We start from the raw sequence: 10000 nt of genomic DNA, 5'->3' as shown, positions 1-10000 counted from the left end.
CCTGGGTCAACACACCTGAATCACATGATTAGTTCATTACCAGGCCTCTGGAGAACTTCAAGACGTGTTGATGAGGTCATTTATCCATTTAAATCAGCTGTGTTGGATCAAGGACATCTAAAACCTGCAGGACCTGGAGTTCGACGCCTGTGGCTTAGAGTACTACAGTGTTCCCTCGTTCTAAACCCACAATAGGTGAAATCCACGAAGTAGCAGCTTTATTTTTTACAATTATTATGGATGTTTTGAAAACCCCTCACTACACACTTTATACACTTTTCTCAGACAGGCATGAACATTTTCACACTTTTCTCTCTTGTTTAAACTGTCAAAGTTCAAACCTTCGTAGAAAGTCCAGTATTATAGGATGAAACCAAAGATCAAACCCTGTTTTCAGGTCCAGAACATGGAATAGAGCCGCTGCCAGAGAATTCAACATTAATGAATCACTAATGAATCAGTGGAAGTGGAGGAAGCACGAAGAATGAGCTGAGTAAAGTTTGACTTATCTGACTGTTTTGTTTCGCTTAATGTGCCTTATAAGCCGGAAAATACGGTAACTTCTACCTGCCTTTTGTCCAAATCTTTGTGCGATGGTTAGCATCTTCCTGCCGCAGGAGACTTTGACGGAGCAAACGTTTCATCGACATTGGTGTTTGTTGGGAGAAAACTTACAAACATGCAGCACTTCAGAGTCACACTGCTAGCATCGAAGATTTAAGTAAATTTGACAAGCTGAACGCGTTCTGCACTGGACACGGCACGAGAGTGAGTGACAATGGTCTACAGCCAATCAGGACGCAGAACACAATGCGCTGCAAAAAACAACAACAAAAAAAGGCACCACATCCAGAGAAAGACACCAACAACCCATCGCTCACAGGCTTTCAGTAACAGTCAGTGTCTCTGGTGTTACATGTCTACATTTGGGTTTTATATCTTGACCACTGCTCGCAGCGGCTCACTGGATCTGCTGGTTTCTACCGATGGCGCTATAGGTCTTTCAACCCACTCTCATCATCAATGTGTTTTTTTGTGTTGTTGCTTTGATGCGCTGACATTATTGTCCACCAAGACATAACCTGCCAGTGTTAGAGACCTGAAACCTGTCTTAGGGGTTGCAGGAGCAGGTTTATCAGCCTGCAGTCTGGACCATGCTCTGTTTGAACCTCTGTGCTCTGGTTTTGTCACATTACATTTAGGAAAGGATCTTGGTTGAAGGTATAATCCCACAATATTTGGGGGTCAGTACTATCTTGTAAGTATAAAAACAGCTGCTCCATAACTGTAATTACACAGTATTTGTATCAGTCACAGTATCAGCGTGAGGGTTTCTTGTGTTTAGGGTCCGTGTGTCCATCGTGTCAGATCACAAACGGGTGAGCAGCAAAGGCACGACTGGTTGGGAATCGAACATCTCACACAGACACTGAGCCAGCAGCAGGTGTGTCACTGCTCAGGACGACTTTGTGGATCAGATAAAAACACAAAGACACAAAATACGTCGCTGATCTTTTAAAAAACTAAAATGTGTTTTCCTGCTCTGACCTCTGCGACTGCACAGGAAACATTTATTAATGACGGCCACACCTCCTCCTCACACATACACGTTCTATAACAAAGCTCCTAAAACAGTCAGTGATCACTGTTGACCTCCCTCGGCTTTTATTACCACTAATCATTTATTTAAGCTCAGTTTTTAAAACCTTAGGATGTAACTACAGCCCAGCCCATGCAGCAGTATATGAATGACTAACGTCGTATTGTGGATGGATTATCTCAGTTGTTCTCCTGGCTGAAGTTTGGTCCTTTTACAGCATCCTGCCATGCGATTACATTTGTTCCTGACCACCGAGAACACTCACGTTAACTTTTGTCGAGTGGAAAAAAGTTAGCTTGTTTATATTATGCTAACATAGCTGTGTCGCTAGCGGTCACGTAGCACATCATTATATAGCAGCTAGCCCAACTTCAGTAACCCTACAAACGTCACTGCTGTTTAGTTTTCTGTCTTCATTTATGCTGGAAGTGATAACAGAGCTGTACGTTTTAATTTGTTTCCAAAACCCCGCAGTCAGGACATGCTATATTGTATTTAGATAGAAGCTAGCGAGCTAACTCCCTGCTAACTTCTAACTCCGTTAAATGTCATAAATTCCGTTTTCATGGATGCCTGGATGTTAAACTCAATTGTTACACCTGGTAGAGCAGAACGCTGATCATTTTATTAAAGATGAAAGACTTTAGACAGTTTTTCAACTCTCAGTAATGCCATAGTGATCGTTTGATATATGGACCTGCAGCGGAGTTTAGGCCCAGACACAGCTAGTGATGTCAGACTGAACGACCGGATAAGGAAACCCCTGAGGAACGGTGACTAATCACTTCTTGCAGCATGCAGCCAACGGGGAATTTATTCATTTATCGTGTTTTGTTGTACCGTTTTATTTTTAGTGTCTTAGGCTGAGTTTTATTTTGTTAATGCTGTGTAGTTTTCACAGTGGCTTTGGAGAGACGTCTTCAAATAAACCAGTGATGGAAAAACTACTTTCGTCTGCCTGTGCTTTGAGGGAATCATACACATGTATGTGCTGTACAGCTGCATGTGCTTATTATTATTAATAAATTATAAAGAACAGTTGCTGAGTGAGTCTGAATTTCAGCTGTGCCTGTTTGATGTGACTTAAATGAAACTTAATGCATGAAGGGATGATTGTAATGCTGTTTTCGCTCTTTCAGGTTTAAAACGCCTCTTTAGAACGCGTCCGATCCGATGTGCCAGCGCAGGATTCTGAGTATTGTTCAGTGCGCTGTTGTGTGAAGTGATGCGCTTGTGGAAATGAGCTCCAAGCCCTCCCTGAAACGCTGCCCAGACCCTGGAAGGAGCTGAGCTCTGACGGATGCTGTGTGTTTGTTATTGTGTGCTGATGAATTTGGCAGATAGCTGCTCGCCGTCTGATCTAAAAGGACTTGGAGGGATTTGAAAAGCTGCTGTGACCCAGAGCTGATCCATTACAGAGCGCTAAGGACGTCCTCAGACAGATTATCTGCAGAGGCCGATCTCAATGAGCCTTTGGTTCCGGCGGCACCGGGAAAGAAAGTCCAGAATCAATAGCGGATGTTATCGCCGCCCACCATGATCCAGATTGCCCCGGCTCCCCGCCCGCCACCAAACAGCCGAGTGGATAACCTGGAATAGCCGGGGATGGAAGGCCGCGTGGGGCTAACAGCCTGGCTCGTCTCTGTCCAAGCTGACAGTTCAGAGCCAGCCTCTAATCCCCCCCCCCTCGAAAACAGGCGGCGGTCCAGCTCTGAAGGGAAGGAAACGCATCTCTCCCACACAGCTCCTGTCTCCTAATTCATTTTCCCTATTATGAAATTCTGATTACATTCATCAGCATTTGCTTCCACACATCCATCCATCACTCCCACGTCCCATCCAACCTTTTCACTGCACGCCAAGCATCATCAGAATTACATGACCGACTGACACAAATCCCCGCTGCTCCTCCTCGCCATCAGCTCACAGGCAGGTGAATCCGCCGCCACGTTTAATGCACGGATGGCGTTCAAATCCTACTCGTCACATAAGAAACGAGCTCCTCCGCACGCCATGAGAGAGTGACTCACAGCCTCACTAATAACACAAATCCAGACGGGATGGGATGCAAAACGCCACGAGCGGCGGCAGGTCAATCATTTAAATGAAAACGCCATCTGTCTTCTGGCCTTCGCAGCGGTCAGGAGGGCTGCCCGCCGCCGAGGCGTGTTCAATAATTCACCCCGAGCTTTGAAGAGGTGTCACAGCTGGTGGAAAGAGCCCCCCCCCCCACACACACAGCCTCAGCAGCTGATTAAGTCTCCGGGTCCTGAACTCAGCCGGCACGCCGACAGCTTCGTCCAACACAGGAAATAAAATGAGGACAACTGTGTTCGCTGTAAAGGTTACAGCAGAAACAACGCTGTTCATTACGCTTCCTGCAGCTCTCTGCATCACGGCGCTCAGGAGCGCTCCACCAACTCGACCAACAACCCGAGTCACCCAGGTCCCAATTATCCTACCCAGCATCCTTAGATCCCGCCGACCCAAACCAGTAATGTGTCCTTTCACACACCTGGAAAAATAAGGGTGAGACCGAATGTCCACGTAAAATCCATCTGCTCTGGGGTCCAGCAGGATAAAATCGATTATTTATGACTCTCTGAGCACATGAGCCCAATCTGGGTCACAAATCAGCAGACCTGTGGGGGTGTGATTATTCTACACGCCGTCTGACAAATACGACAGAGAGGAAGCGAAGCTTTAACACGTTTCAGGAAAGAGAGGCGGCTGGTTCGGAGCCAGAATCTGACTCTGGGCCGTCGGCATCATCAGCCGGCGCACTGTTTCTGCAAAAGGATGCAATTACCGCCCGCGTCCGTGCCGACCTGAACGCTGACCGTCGCTGAGCAGAAACGTCCCAGACGTCCCAGCAAATCGCCCCCAAGTCAGACGGTGCCAAGAGCTCCATCTGAGACTCTACAGGCCTCAGTCAGCAGGTTAAAGGTCAAAGTTCATGACAGTGCAACTAGAAACAGACTGAAGGAGTAAGGCTGTTATGAAAGCCTCCTCTGTGAAAGGACCTCGTCAGACACAAATGAGTCCTGACGTGGGTTTTTGGCATTCTGCTGCACATTTATATACTCTCCTCCTCAACCTTTGCACTTTTTAGAGGAAACACCTACAAATGCACCTGTGTCCACGCCTGTCCATCACGCCGCTTTACTGAAACTTTACGTGAAGCTGAGCTCTGCAGGAGAACTTGTGCTCTGTGGGGTTCGGGGAGGGCTAGATGCTCCGCTCATGGTTAAGCGCTGACGAGGCTGATCCTGACCGATAATGTGCTGCTGGCAGACGGCGTCATGAAGCTTTGCTTCGTCTGGTTCCTGTCGGAGGCCGGCCTGCAGGTTTCTGCTTTAAATGAAACTAAAGGTCAGATTTGCAAGGAGACAAAAGGCGAGCGAGTAAATGTTCACTGGGTGTAAAATGGAAAAAGAAACCGAGGAGGTCCATGAACACTCCCTGCGCCTCCCTCGCTGTTATTCTTATCACTGTCGGGCAGACCTTTGCTCCCACGCCTGCTGTCACACTCCTCGTCGATAAGCCGGCGCTGTGATTCCGTTGTAGGCCGCGGGTCAGTGTGGGTCAGGTGAGCGGTGCAGGGGAAGCGCCTCTTTCTGCTCGCTGTTAGTCACAGCAGCGTCTTTTCGCCTGGAAGAGCCAATAACACATCAACACTCTCTGGGGGGGGGAGCTTCCAGTCTCACTGTACCAGGGACGCAGTGACGGGCTCTCCGCACCGTTGCCATGGATACCTTTTTTTTGGCCTCGATTCTTCATTGCCCCCCCCGCCCCCTCGCCTCCTGACTGCGTGTTGGATGCTGTCGGCCGGTCGCCCAGCAGTAACCGCTTCACAAACATGTCTCGCTTTCCTCCATCTGCCCGCACGCAGAGGGCTCGTCTGCCCCGCCTCCCTGTTCTCACATGTCTCCCTCTTCCTGCCTTCTTTTCATCTTCGTTCCTGGTGAAGCACACAAGCACCGCGGGAGACGAGGGGCTCGCGTCCCCCCTAATATTAGTAACGAGCAGTCATGAAACGCCTCCCGAGGCTAATTTCCTCCGCCTCGACATTCAGCATCAAACCGACTCCGGAGCGTGAGGAAGCTCACTGAACTCTTCGCGTCTCCTTCATGTTGTGCTGCAGTCTCTTTAAATGGATATGCAGGATAAAGCGAGCAGAATCCATCTGTGGTATCAGAGCAGAGCAGAGGGACGCAGCGAGCCTTCTCCACGCCACAGAGCACAGGAACTCCCATAACCATGGAAACAGCTTCGCTGGGCTAAAGTGACACTGAGAGAAACAAGCCTCACCCAAAGTCCATCGAACGTCACTGTTTGATGTCTCCAGAGGACCAAACGGTTTAACAGGACCAACTTGGCTCTCGCTCTGCAGGCCTACTTGTTGTTCCTAGAGTATTTAAAAGTAGAATGGGAGGCAGAGCCTTCAGTTTTCAGGCCCCTCTTCTGTGGAACCAGCTTCCAGTTTGGATTCAGGAGACAGACACTATCTCTACTTTCAAGATTAGGCTTCAAACTTTCCTTTTTGCTAAAGCATATAGTTAGGGCTGGACCAGGTGACCCTGAATCCTCCCTTAGTTATGCTGCAATAGACGTAGGCTGCTGAGGATTCCCATGATGCACTGGGTGCTTCTTCTTCACTTCCCTTCACAGATTCCTGGAGGTGTATTTGCTTCCTGTGGTTTCCTGTCTGTAATTATAATCCCATGCCCCTCCCCCTCCTTTCTTTGCTCCTCCCTTCAGCTGACAGAGGACAGCCATCACGCAGAGCATGTGACTCTCCACACTCACTGTAGTCATCCTGTCCCTCCTGACCAACGGCCTCCATTAAACTGCAGCATCTCTCGGCTGAGTCAGCCTCGGCAGCAGGCCGCCTCTCACAAACGCCGTCTGCTTTCCTTCCATTATTGTGAGCCGCAGTCATTAACTCAGTCACTGTGGATCATGATTAAACTGATTAATTGAATGAAGGAGGAAATAAGTCCCCCGGGTCCCGGTGAGGCCGAGTGCAGCTGAACGTTTGCGGTTAGCGGATGAGCGGCGTGCTCGAGTGACAGAAACCAACGGAAAGGACCAAAGAACAGGAAACTCATCAGAGACAAGATCACAGGCATGCCGGCGCCATTCATCCTTCATGTGACAAACACACAGCAGCCACACGCCACGTTCTGCGAGCGCGCTCAGTTTGCTGACTGAAATCAGTCCCGCCTCCGTTAATTATTCACCCGGAAAACTGAAAAATGATCCAGAGGGCTGATTATGATTCAGCGTATCATGTAAAACTGCTCAGAGAAGTCACAGCCGCCGCAAACAATGCGAGCAGATGTTCATTGGTAATCACACAAATGTCCAGCAGGGGCAGCAGCGAGTCAGTCCCCACAGCCAACAGGTTTACAGGCCGACACAAGCTGCTGGTTTCTATAGCACTTCCTGAACCTGCGAACATGTTTGTCTGTGAGTGACTGTAGGGTTTTTACACACAGAGAGGGCGGAGTCACCAGCTTCAGCGCATCTGAAATGCTCTGATGAGTCAGCAGTGTGTCTGCGTAAAGCAGCCTATCACGGAGCTGCTGCCAGGTGATCGACGGTGATGATGATGAAGGTGGAGCGGCAGCTGACAAACAGCTGACAAACAGGAATTCAGGATTTCCAGTGAAACATGGTCTCTGATTCCATCTGGTACCGATTAACAAAGAAATACCGAAATGAAAATGAAATCTCTTCGACACGAGCCGACTACGTCAGCAGCAGCTCGGAGAAACGTTGACGAATCTGCAGCACGAGTTTAAAAGTTTTCTTTAACGAAGCGATAACAGGCGTGTGTGAACAGCACGAGGATTAAACCTGATTTAAAGCCGCGAGGAAAGCACCTTCAGCTCACTTAAGCCTTTATCAGGCTCCCACGGGCACCGTGCGAGGTGCACTTCACAGCAGCGCTCGGCGCTCCAACATCACTGCGGTGCGAAACGTTGCCGTGTGCGATGACCCGCTGCGACTCGGGATTATTCTAAAGCACAGAATAAAAGCTCTGTGTACATCAGCTGAGAGCGGGCGGCGTTTTCCCTCCACAGGTGAGAGATTGAGGTCCTTTGTTCTTTGATGCCGGTGCCGAACAAACACACGTCTGACCCTGCTTCAAAGAAAAGCTGCAGATGGAAAAAACAAACAGGGAATTTGAATAATTATCTTCCTTTTAGCTGCGTTTGAGACACAAACTGAAGAGCCGCTGTGTCCTTTATCTTTGAAGGGGTTTAGAAACAGACATCGTGTCACACGTGTGCTGCTTTTATTACTGCGAAATATTCACAAGACTGTCCAAAGGAGCTGCAGAGGAAAACTCAGAGAGTGTAAACGTCCTCGGCGCTGAGCGCATCACTCCAGCACACAGCCTCGATCAACACCAGTTTAACCACAGTGTCCAGTTTAAAAGAGAGCCTGTCAGCTCGAGGCTGCGGCGTTCGCAGGTGGCGGCGTGCCGCTCTGCTCTGATGAAGGCAGAGCCAAGCATCAAGGTTTCATTTCAAAAACCAGACGTGGGCGGGGCCCAGCAAACAGCACTGAGGCTCAGCTTCTGACCTGGAAGCCTCCGGTGACTCTGCGGAGACGTCTGGACTGGCAAGGTGTGATTGGCTGGAGCAGGGAGTTGTGGGAGTGTCTGCTTGGACTGCTGGTTGACATGGTTGTGCAGGACAACAAAACCTGGCTGTGAGGCCTCATATTTGAGACTTTTTAAAGGCGCCCTGATAAAAATCATAGCTCTGTAAACCTGCTGAGGCTGTCACCAGGATGCAGGTGACCCCTCCCTCCTGCTAACAGGTGTGCTCACCTGCGCTCTGTCAGCTGCAGCTGCAGTGGACAGTTTAATGCGGGTCCTGACACTGTTTCAGAGTCCCACAGAGGGAAAGATTAGCTTTTTAAAATCATTAAAAGGAAGGACACCACAGGACACAGACAATATTTCTCCCCTTGTTCGTCTCCTCCCGCCTCCCCTCCTCCCTCCTGACATCTGCTGTTAATCCTCTCCAGGCCACAGACCCCGTTTCATCCCATTCCCAGCCTCAATTGAGATTAATTCAATTTATCACTTGTAATTTCTTCTAGCCGCCAGTAAACGGCTCGTGTATTGGCCCGGGCTCCTCAGAGGGCCAAATTGATTCTGCATGCTGAGCGATGCTTTGTGCATTCAGGATACCAACACATGTCGACCGAAGGGGAGGAGGAGGAGGAGGGGAAGGAGGTCTTCCTCATAGCTGTGTGTGTGAGACACTGAAGGAGTTTGGTCACCTGCAGCCACATCTGGGGGTTTAAACAGGAAGTGGTGCTGCGTTTCACCGAGACCCTCCTTAGTGACCACTTCAGTGTGAGGACAGCAAGGTCCAGGAGGAGCGAGGTCCAGGAGGTCCAGGAGGAGTGAGGTCCAGGAGGAGCGAGGTCCAGGAGGAGCGAGGTCCAGGAGGTCCAGGAGGAGTGAGGTCCAGGAGGAGCTGCAGACACTCCTCACAGTACAGCCAGGTTGGAGACGCCTCTCTGATCAGCTGCAGCTCAGCGCTCTGATGTCATGGAGCAGTGGGAGGAGACACCGGCAACGTGACCTCGGATCCTCCAGACAGCGCAGGTACTGCAGGGGGTCAGGGGTCACCCAGGGGACCTCCACAGCACAGGGAGGGGCTTTTAATGTTGGAGGTTACCATGGTAACAGCACAAGTATTTGAATAAGTGCACGTGTCCTCGTGTGACTGCACGCTCCATGAGCCTGTCACTGCTGAGCACGTCAATTTCCCCATTGAAGCATTTTCTATTCTATTCTATTCTATCGTACACACATGAACTTCACGTGAAAGCATGTATTTATGTTTCATGCTGATATTTGCTGCTCTGTCTTCGCCCTTCAGAGTCTGCGGATCAGAAAAGTCAGATTTCTATGAGCAGCAAAGGCGTCTCCGAGGAAACGTCTCCACATGAAGAAGGTGACCTGGAGCCGGTGGCGGCGGCAGGACCGGCGGCGGTGACTCTGAGCTCGGTCTTTCATGTCTCAGCAGGGAGCACAGGTCCTGCTGGCTGCTGAGGCTGATCTGTGGGAGAGGAATCCCTCGCAGGCCTCCTCCTCCTCCTCGCTGATGGGCAGCAGACTCTGAGCTCCTGATGATCACGCTGACATTTAAACGTGTGTCGGAGCTTCTACTGCTGTCCTGCCGGCTGCTGAGGTTTCCTCCACTCGAACATCCACCCGACCAGCTCCTCCCATCACGGGTCACATTCAGCTTTCTGGTTATTCACTCATTTTTGGCCCTGTTCCATTTTTAACTTGATTTTGTTTGTAATGGTTGTGTTCACTTAGAGACGGTTTCACCTTCAAAGAACAGAAACGTGACCAACATGAGC

At 49.8% G+C, this 10000-nt stretch overlaps 1 protein-coding gene across 1 annotated transcript in view; it reads right to left on the bottom strand.

The window, feature by feature from the left end:
* grm7 (glutamate metabotropic receptor 7) overlaps positions 1–10000 on the bottom strand; it is a 168379-nt gene that overhangs the window by 23272 nt on the left and 135107 nt on the right. The gene's annotated exons all lie outside the window — the stretch shown is intronic.

The sequence above is a fragment of the Diplotaxodon limnothrissa genome, linkage group LG5 (assembly GCF_057381915.1).
Source record: "Diplotaxodon limnothrissa isolate DT_005_m linkage group LG5, D_limnothrissa_male_GT1.1, whole genome shotgun sequence".
Classification (NCBI taxonomy): domain Eukaryota; kingdom Metazoa; phylum Chordata; class Actinopteri; order Cichliformes; family Cichlidae; genus Diplotaxodon; species Diplotaxodon limnothrissa.
The sequence above is the reverse complement of the archived record's forward strand: the minus strand, read 5'-3'. Positions and strand labels throughout refer to the sequence as shown.